General features: G+C 34.8%; 1 long non-coding RNA gene across 1 annotated transcript; it reads right to left on the minus strand.

The window, feature by feature from the left end:
* LOC110399518 lies at positions 40–10,872 on the minus strand. Its single transcript, XR_002439247.1, has 2 exons — positions 4,438–10,872; positions 40–3,065 (listed from the first exon to the last, which is right to left on the minus strand). It is a non-coding gene; the product is annotated as an uncharacterized LOC110399518 (long non-coding RNA).

An 11,171-nucleotide genomic window follows, 5' to 3' on the forward strand; every position in this document is an offset into this window, starting at 1 on the left:
AAACAGCAAAATGATGTAAAAATCACATGACAGAAGGGGTGAAATTGGTACTTCTACTTTATTAAAAAGGAAAATATAAGAACATATCACAGAACCTGAAAACAATATATTTAAATACAGAAATAACTACAACAAATTATCACAGCTTTCAATGAAGGCAAGAGCTTAGCAGGATTTTCAAGAGATTAAGCATTTACGTAGATAATGAAATAATTCAGGATTTAAGCCAGTACAAAGAGGTAAAGAAGAAATACCTCTTAATGCAAATTAGTGAACAGGTATCCATGAAAGGATTTCTTGTGCCTTCCACTCAGCAAGTAGGTCTGACTAAATGCAGAAAATGAAAGACTTTTCTATACAGTAAAGCAGTTAATTCTCAATAAATTTTCATGATGTGATGGACATACGTTTAATTTTGCTAAACACTTCATATGCAGTATGTTTTTGTTAGGTAAATAAGAAACAATATTTTGTGTCAGTTGTTCATGGGTTATTATCAATATTTGTGCCAGCTGTTTGAGTAGTAGTTGACATCACTGGTTTTATTTCCACTTAAGGTTACTGTATGGCTCAGGAATCCATGCTATTTTCTTTTTTTCTGGCTCTCAGAGCAACAATAAAGAAAAGCATATACACTGGCAGGAAACTGCAGAAAGTCTCCATGAAAATAGACTACAAAAGCTAGAAACTCCCAAAATACACCCATCCTCAGCATAAAGTTTAAGAACCAAGAAAGTCAGTACTAATCTTGGCATAAAGACAAAGTACAATGAAAATATTTAATGTATTTAAAAAAATCTCTAATCTATGAATTTAAGGAATAGAAAAGCTTCAAGAAGTTGTGAGAGGAATTTACAATAAATCCTAGATTCTAAAGACAGAGTGGACAAACTCAATTTAACATTATAAACACAAAGAGTGTTACTAACAAAATCCTCAAAATTAATGTATCTAATACAGGGTCCTAAACAAGTAGATACAGGCATAACAAAAGACAATTATAGGAGGATGAATCTTGATGAACTGGATGTAAATGGCAGAAACAAAACATAACTAATTATTAGGCATGTGATACATATTTCATCATGATATCCAATTCTTAAAATTACTAAGAGCTACAGGTTTTCTTTAATTAAAATAAATGATAAAGAGACAGAAGTTCATATCTCATAGCTTATTGAAGACAGTCAAACTAGATTTTCAGCACCAAAAATATTCCACACAATTTCAGATTTGCTTGGAAATTCCAAATTGTAACTGACAAGTTGATCACTGTGAAGAACCCAGACTTCTTTCCCCAAACCAGAAATGTTTAAATGGAGTGCCATTGCCTCTGCTGACTCTTGCTCTGTCTCAGAATTTCATCTTTCATTAAAAATAATGACAGCTCAGCATGAAGTCCCATGATGTTTCATGGGATATATGATGTGATCCATTAAAAAAAAAAAAAGTGTGAAAAAAGTCTTCTAATCTCCTAGAAAGCACTGTTAATATCACCTACCTCCATCTCTCTCACAGTTTGAATACGACAGATACAGATGTTTAAGTTTATGGCACTAGCTGAGTTTCAGAGCTAGGTACAGAGATTGAAAATTAGCACCTATCAAATAAGTACTAGGCATACACCTGTGACATTAATTGCTAGTCCACTTACTCACAAATGGGCTCTTCAAAATCTAAAACTACAAAATTAAAGGGCAACATTGACCCACCACTGTATTATAACCTTTCTTAGGAAGTCAGCTGAATTCATTCTCTGTGTCACAACAGAATCTACCTCTACCATTCATGACTCCTGTCGTTTCATACTGCTGGGGAAAAAAAAAAAAAACATCATCTAAAAAACAAATATGAATGAAGCCACGAGTTTATGAAAGTAAAAGGGAGAGAGGGGAAGTATTGTAGATGAACATAAACAGAACTGATATTAAAAAACAATGCTGATTGAAACTCTTTAGAGCATTTTACAGACAATTTCCCTTCTTCACTATCTCTTCATACTAACTTTATGTTTGCAATAGAAAGCTGTGTGGTCTCTGGCAGGACTATCTTGAAGCCCATGTCTTCAATATTCCCCCCCCGATGTTACACCTAATTTCAAATGGATTCTTAAGATCAAAAAGAGGGTTGATAAACTAAACCAGGATCAGAAAATAAAGCATGCAGTACTATTAAGGAAAACACTATTTTGTGATCTAGCAAAAAAATTACAAATAGTAAAACATGAATTATTTTTCTTTTCCTGAGGTCAAAGCAATATTTTAAGACATCAGTAAGCAATGTTGTCCAAAACATGATATTACAAGTATCTGTTTCACTTAAGAGAAATCAGTTTACTTTGAACTGCATAAGTAAAAAGATACTCTTTCAAAACAGTCATGACATAAGCCTGACTTTCAGTATTATCATACAAGAATGGACTAAATTCTCTGCTATGTGAGCATATAAAGGAACAGAAAAGTTGTATTTAGACACTGAAAAAAAGCAAGAGAATAACATTAATACATTTTGTCTCATATATGTTCAAGTCTTCCTACAAACACAGGTATACACATTAAAAAGAGCAGAAATTTAACTGTAGTGCTCCTAAATCACAGCAGCTGGAAACATTTACAATTTTCAATCTCTTCTTCAGTAAGAAATCTAAATTCTTCTTGCAGCTGTTTTAACATAAAAGTATTTTGGAACAGTTTGTTCCTTCAATCCTACATACTGTGAAAGAATGCAAGACTAAGGCTAGAGTATTTCTCAGATCATCCCCATTTTCAAAATACCTTTGTTCCAATTAATTTTTAAAGCCTTCATACAAATTCCTTCAAGATCTTTGATATCTTTCTGACCAGCCCAATAGCATAAGCCAATGCCAAGCTTGTGGCTAATCTGAACATGAATTACTTACAATGCTTTTTAACTGGAAAAAAATAAATATAAAAGGATACATTAATGCTTGTTCTGCTTCCTTTGTTCCTGTTGCTTCCTTTATTTTTCAAAAAGGCACATATTTTTTCTGCATCACAAAAATCTTACTACCTTTTCTGAGTAGTACTGTGAATTGAAGATGTTTCCTGCAAAAATCATTTTCCTTTATTTTTACATTTTCACTGGATTAACATATATCTACTGTTCCAGTTAGGTGTTTGAAACCCAATTAATGAACCATATGGGATACACAGCATAAGATCAGCACACCACCCACATAGCAGAATTCCAGTCTGTATCCTCTAGAGTTAATCTGCACACTGCAATGAATCTAATGAGTCCAGAACATCTCAGAGATAAAGCATGCACGAGCCATCTGTGCATTCTGGAAAGGGAATGACCTTTATTCCAGTCACAGAAGTGACCTTTATAAAACTACAAAAAAAAAAAAACAACATTTCTTCTTTTGGTTTTAGCTCTTGTGCCAGTATAGTAATCTCAATCAACAGCTTTGCATTGGGGTTTTATATAATTATGATAACTACATAAGTTTTGTTCTCATGCTTTACTCTTATCTATTAATTTCTTAAACATAATTAGTCTTAACTCAGTGTTATTTATAAGTTTGAGGCTAAAGAGCCTGCACGAAAAATATTAATAGCATATAGAAGTATTCTATCTCCTACCATTGTACAGACAGTATGTAACAGCTTCTTGAAAATATGTCAAAATGCTCTGACAAAGTCTGCTAAATGTTACCATAATCAATTCCATCATACAGGAATATTCCAGATATTTGGGATCAAGCTGAAATTCTTTGGCATATTTAGTACGTTTGTGTGTCACTGAACCATCCAACTCTAGTAGCTATTTCTGCATTTTTATTTCTTGGTGCACGAAAATAAAATCACCTAGCATTAATTGCAGAATGCTTAAAAGGAAGAGATGCTTATTGCATCAGAAATTTCTTAAAACGTATACAATTTTTCAGAACACACTTCCCATTCTGGAAATCATGTTGTCTGATTTACTGTTACAGCTATAAAAAAATTAACTAGAAAGTACCAGTAAACCTTAAGTCATCACACTGGAGTTTCCCACAGTTCTGAACATGAAATCCTAACTGATGAGAGTCCTGATAAAACTGAAAAATATGTGATTCATTACCACCTGGATCAAGCAGAATTTACTGGCTGAGAAACAGGTGTGACAGGAAAAATGCTTCCTTCATCAGCTGCCCAGCATAAAGCTTGCATAAGTTTGCATGACACCAAAGGATAGAGGTTTCTCCTTTTCATCAAGAAAGAAGAAAGGAACATCTAAGTCCAACTCCGTTGACGTAAGAGAAAAAGCCAGGTAACATTTTTTTTTTTTAATGTATTTGAATGGTCAAGATTTGAAAGGTCATCCCTTCTCCCCACCCAAAAGCCAAGCCATGCATACACTTGATTTTAATTGGCCACAGTAACTACAGTTATCAAACAAAATTCATACCTCTCTACCTCATAGGCACCTCACCTGTGTCATAGCATGTAAACAGCTGACAAGCATATGCCAAAGTGTGTTCCTGAAGGAGGATGCTTTCTAGAAATAGTTAGCAGAGGAGAAACGTTCAGGTCTCCCAAACTTCCAAATCATGGACTTGGACATCTCTACCACTTTCACTCCAATCTATTTTCTTTAAGAAAAAGATCAACCACCTCCACAATCCATAGAAGTCTCTGTAAAAACCCCTAGGAATAAAAGCAGAGACTTAGATATCGTAGACTTCTAAAGAACTGCACAGGTCAAGGGAAAAATCACTTGGACTGAAATCTTTCATTAAAATTTTGAGAGAACTTCCCCATAGACTGAAGCTTTCATTGAAGACACGAGACTGGAGGAAATGCTCAGGTTATTATGTCCAAAAATTTATCATACACAAATATGTGACATGATTTCTTTCATTATATTGCTCTGAACCCTTGGTCTTCCCAGACTTAAAGCTCACAGAATTCAAGTCTATCAGTTCTAACATATTTATGGTCACTTGTTCTTATGCCAGTGCTGTCTTAATTTAAATCAGTCTTTCCTGTTTTGGGTTTCTCTTCCTGCTCCACTTAAATCAACTAGGGAAGAGCTGCATAGCTACATCCCCATCACATGTCCAGGAGCATGTGCTTCAATAAGAAATGCTCAAGAAGGGGAAATTACAGCCATCTCAGCATACCCTTCACAGCTGCTCTCAGATTTTAGCTTCTGCTCAGAAGAGTTATCTGTTCTCACAACCAACAATTTCCAACATCACAGTGCACCAGTGCTAATAAAACAGAAATGAGTAGCTCCAGGACAGATGAAAACCTCTGAACAGCAGGGAAGCAAGTCAACTAGAAACTGAAGACCATGCTAAAAAAAAAAAAAAAAAAAAGACTTCTCTAAGCCACTATTATTATTACTGATAGTATACCTGGCAAGTATTTGCACCTAGCTTGACCCAAGATTCAAGGGAAAAAAAAAAAAAGCAGAGCTGCTGTAGGGGGCACTGTAATCCTTGATTTGTTCTGAAAGTAGAGAAATTGTGAAGACTGATTCACGTGTGAAACACGTACTTGGATTAACTAAAATCTAACATGAGGTCACATACATTGCAGCTCCAATAGAACCAGGACACACAGTTGTCTAACTTTCATCAGCTACTGACAATAGTAACTTGCACTCTTTTTTCTTCCCAGAAAGTTACATACACCATAATACTCTTAAATACAGGTTTCCCTTCAGATCTCAGTAAAACAAAAATTTTTTATGTCCTAAGGTAACCTTAGATCTCCAAGATCTTATAGTTGAAGGCAATATCACTAAGAGTACAGCAATGTACAGAAATGTCACTCTAAACGCACATCATGTACACTAAAAGTTAACACTCCAGTTAACAGAAGAACAACTTGTAAAAGGGGTAAAATAGCCAAAAAAAAAACCAACCACCAAACCAACAACCCCATAACCTCCTGGCTCCACACAAGAACACTCAAAACTCAAACCATGTTTCTTAGAATGTTGCCTAAATGCATCTTGAACTTCAGCAGGCTCAATGCTGAATTACAAGTTAACAATTTTAAGATGTCTAACAAATATTGTTCTTCTAATTAGAAAAGCATACAGAAGAGAAACATCTCCAGCTTAGGTCTTGAAATTCAAGCTTGACAAGTACAACCTAGTGTTCAACAATTAACAGCAGATAATGAGATTATGCTTTTCAAATGATTTCACACTGAAACAAGACTAACGAAGCACAACAATACACACCCTGAAACATATTATATTCACTGAACCAGCACTAGGTGAATTGAGATAAAACGGTTGTAGCTTGATTTTTAAATGTAAGTCAGTATTTTGCTCTGTGCTTTGACACTGAAAGTGTCCATGGTTTATTTAACTACTTTTCCCTCCACAGTTTTCCCAGTCCCTTCTGGTCAGCATTCTAACTCAGTATATTATGTAACACAAAAGTACATTCAGAAATACCAAATTAATAGCTTTGTTTCTTTTTACAACAATTACATGCATTAAATTAACACATCCCTGAAACAGCATTCGGTTTTATATCCTAAGCATCAACATTAAGATAACTGGCCTCCATACTCACATGCTCAGGACTGCTAGAAGCTGGGCTACAGAAATAAATTATTTTCAGCCTGTCTGCAACAGTCACATGTCATATACAAACCACATCAAATTGTCACATCTGTAAAGTTTATAAATTTGCTTGTATAAAGAGATTAACTTAACTCATAGAGGTCTCTCCATAAGCCATTTCTGTTCATTGTGCTTCATGGCGGCTTCATACATAGCAAAACAGGTCTTGTGTCCCTCCTGCATTCTCCAGTCAGTGTACTGCTTAGCTAGGTGCAAAATCATGGATGAAGTGATAGGGATGGGAAGTAGCAGCATGGATTTCTCATTTAAGGGAGTGAAAGTACAGAGGTTTGGGGGGCATCCCTCCTCACACACAAAACCTCATCTATCATTTGGAGCTGGTGTCACTGCTGTTAGGTGAATACAAGGAAATCAAATGTAGAAACCTCTAGCTTCAACCATGGGAACTGCCACACAGTTCAATGGAACTATTCACATAAGCATGTGAAAATAAAAATTAATAGACTTCTAGCTGACTGCTTCAGTTTTGCTGCACAATAGCAGGAAGTATGTAAATAAGTATTTTTCTTGCACTACCTTCCTGTAGGTCCTGATTTACAGGTTCTTCTGTTTGTGGTCTACCAACATATGAAGCGTCTTCAGTAAGCTATGAAACCAAATCAGGAAAAGCTTGCAATGTTTTAATTTTAAAAGAAAATCCCACTTCTGTTTCCCCCTATTTTAACTGATTAACTAACCACTCACGTTTTCATATTATGAAATACAAACACTGACAAACTAAAGTGAATACACAATATTTCTGATATCTGAGATTGAACATTGATTGTTAATTCCCAGATGCACTCTTTCCTAATGAAAAAAAGAACTGGGAATGTGAATTAATGTGTTAGTCACAAGCAGAAGACACTTTTGAGTCCTGACTTTGCAATATGCTCCCCCTGGTGGTTACAGCTCAAATTTATGCTTCACACAACAAAGCCTATTTCTGTTATTTTTTTCTGAATAGACTAGCATTTTATAAAAGGAAAATAAAAATAATGGTGTTTTTGTTGATCCACAACATTTCAGATTTCTGATTACATCCTAAAAAAAAAAAAAAGAGGTTAATAACATCAGACTTCAGTGTGAGATTCCAGCTTTATTGAAATTGCAATACAGGAAAGGAAGAGAGATTTATTACCGGTGAACTGCTGTAATGTATACATCACATTCAAACTAGTATTTAACATTAAATTAATCAGGGATATTGCATAGTATTACTCTGTACCACTAAAAAGAGAATACAAGTGTTGCTCAGAGGGCTGTTTTCAACACATTCCAGATATCAAAGCTACCTGTTGAGAATTTACAGCATGTTTCAGCTGCTAATTGATTTCCATTTGATCTAGCAATAAACCAAACTGAACACATATATCCCTCAAAAACACACAAAAATGTTTCTTTGAAAGAAATCCAAGTCAAATCATTGGATGCAAGTTTTCTCTTTTTAGAAGATAAATTTTGACACTGCTTTCATCACCTAGCAGGGTATTGTGCTAGTCAAAGCATTCCAAACAAAAACAAGACCTATTACAGATTCGTATCAACATAGCTATTCATTTTGTACTTTGCAATTTTTTATTCTTTTTTACATCCCAAAGACTCTCAAAAAGATTAAAAAGAATAAAAGCTCCACAACTTCAATTAAATTGAAAATGTAAGGGCCAATCTGATGCTTAGTAACTATACGTGACATCAAAAAAGTTACCTGTTTCTTTGGCCATAAGAAGAAATCAGCAGGTATTTTTTTTAGTATTAAAACTAATTGACTATCAGATTGCATTGAAAACCTGGAGAAATAAACCAATATAAGAAGCACAAGAAACTATAAAAGTACACTTCGGTATACATTTCACAAGCGAGGCCTCTCAAAACTGCAAGAAGAAAGCAATTCCTCTAGGAGAAGAGGCAAGGACATCTCTGAGGAAGTATGATCTAACAGCACAAACAACAAACTCAAGATATTCACTTAAAAATATTTAATATGCACACCCCATGACCTGTTACACAAGATAGCATCAATTAGACACAAAAAAATTAAGAAGCAAATTCTAAAGACCAATATTACAACAGCTATTTCAGTGTAAATCATGGCTTAAGTTTTCAGAACACATTTCCAGCAGTGACAACCGATCTCACCCACCGATGCCAACTCAGAGCAGCATGGGGCAGTATGCAGGATTAATTAAGCAATCCAAACAGCACCACACACTGAAGTTTCAGGAATACTGAAAATAAAAATAAATTGCCTTAATCAAGGAAGATGAGTAGGTGCTTTTTAGATCTGTTTTACTCGCACATCCTTGCTTAAGGAGGTGGTCTATTTTAAAACATCTAGTTAGGAAAGAATCTGGCATTAGCGCTCACTGCAAAGGAGATACAATAGCAGTGTAGATTAAATAGAACATCTTACACCATAATTTCAAAGTACATTTTGTGACCAGAAAAACGCATCTAAGTAGGCCTGAGAAATAATGAGCCCGAACCTCATGATTTACAGATGAAAAAGAAACACTACATAAACTGATGCCTTTTACATTTTTAATCAAAGAAAATATGAAAATTCAAAGGAAATCGTACAGATGACTGAACAAAAGTGATAGAGGAATGGTAAATATTAACAGAATAAGAGCAGTACTATTCTACAAGCCACTTCCACTCTTACAAGACATACTGTAATGCTACATCTACGAAAATTAGCCTGAAATAGCAACCACTGTAAAAAAAAAGTTATCTAGATCTTAGCAAAAATCAAAATGCAAATAAAATTCCATGTAAACGTGCAGCAAAAAGAGCAGGCATAATCTCTGTATGAACAACAGCAGCATAAGCTTACAACAGGATTGTAGATCTACACAGTACTGACCTAACCAACATTTTCACCTATTCTAGCTGCCAATATTTTAAAACATGATGAAGGAAAATAAGAAACGCTGTATTATAAAGCTCCAGAGTAATCATGAGAAGGCTGGAAAAGTTTCTTAGCAGGATTTAAGAACTGCAATAGATTATGTATGATTCAAATCATGTTTCAGTTTTCCTAGGTACGCTGAAACTTGCCACACCCAGAATGACCACTATCATACAGGAAAATAATTTAAAACCCAATAAATTGAATAAGAACTGCAAGTAAAATATGTTCAGGGTAATAATGATTAAATATTGATTAAATATGATTAAAAATGATTAAATAAACAGTAGGAGGAGGAAGCGAATTCTCTGCCTCCTGAAAAATGCAAATTGAGACTACATGACTTAAATTCAAAACAAAAAATTTAAGATGAGCAATTAAATAAAGGTTATTAAAAACAAGAGTACGACTTTCACTTTCAAGAAAGTTTTCTTTAAAAAGGTCCAAAAGTATCTTCTTGCAAAATATCATTTTTAATCTTCAGATCCTTAGAGGACAGTTCTGCCAAAAGTACAAACTCCTTTTTAGCACATACCTATATATATTATTGAGAAAATGGTAATTATGTTTTCAGTAACTTTCACCTTATTACCCGTTTAAAATTGGGTATAAGAACACTAACAGATTACATTTCAATCCTACAAACATGTTGAAGCTACACAGCTACTAAAGAGCATTACTGCCTATCAGTACTGTCCATGTGACATTCACACTGATTCACAATAAAGCTTTCTGAAACCATACGCATGAATTACAGCATCTTAATTGCTTGAGAAATAAAAAAGATGAAGCATTCCCGCCTTCCTATACAGCGACGTCCTACTATACTGTATTAAAAAGTAACATTAGCAGAGTACTTGTATTAAACTCTCAAAGATTTCTTTTTTTGCCCACAACATTGTTTATGTTCGTTAGTTAACTGAAAATACTTTTGCAGAGATGGATGAGATGCTTACTGACTACAGAATGCACATCGCTACCAGAAGACTACAGCAAAGTTCATATCAATTAGGCGAGGCACACTGAGTAACAATTCAAAAGTCCCCAAAATCTATTGGGGCCTTCAAATACTTTGAAAACTGTGGAACTGAGAATTCTCATTACCATCTTTGTTTCGTATGTGCAATCTGGTGGAAAGACTGCTAACTAGTTTGCCTGTTGAACTTAATTCAATGTGCAGTATCCTATCCAAAACATTCAAAAGAACCAGAATCTAGAAATGTTTATTTGTTAAAAACACTGTGCCAGACCAAGATTATCAGCTCTCTAATCCTAAGGCTATGAAAATTATCATCTCCCTTTAACTACACATTGTAGAACTTTTTCCTCTCAAGGTGGCTTTGCAACTTATTAGGTAATGAACTGAATTCCTCTAAGCCAGGCCTTGCTTACCAGCACAGTGTGAGGCTCTTGTTGAGGAGCACAGTGGTTTTCTATCAGAACAAAGGGATACTAAACAACTGATACCAGCTGCAATTTAAAGCATTAGGTTTAGGAGGAAAACTTCACATTTGACAGAAATTCAAATTCATCTGTTCTTCAGAGATGAAGCATGAGAACTTGGAGAATTTATGGTCCTCTCAACAAAAGCACCTCATGGTTGCACTAGATTGCTCTTAACAACTCCGAGTTGCTCTATGGTTTTACGCTTTCCCTCAGATTAAAATAC

Source organism: Numida meleagris, chromosome 5, assembly GCF_002078875.1.
Source record: "Numida meleagris isolate 19003 breed g44 Domestic line chromosome 5, NumMel1.0, whole genome shotgun sequence".
NCBI classification, from domain to species: domain Eukaryota; kingdom Metazoa; phylum Chordata; class Aves; order Galliformes; family Numididae; genus Numida; species Numida meleagris.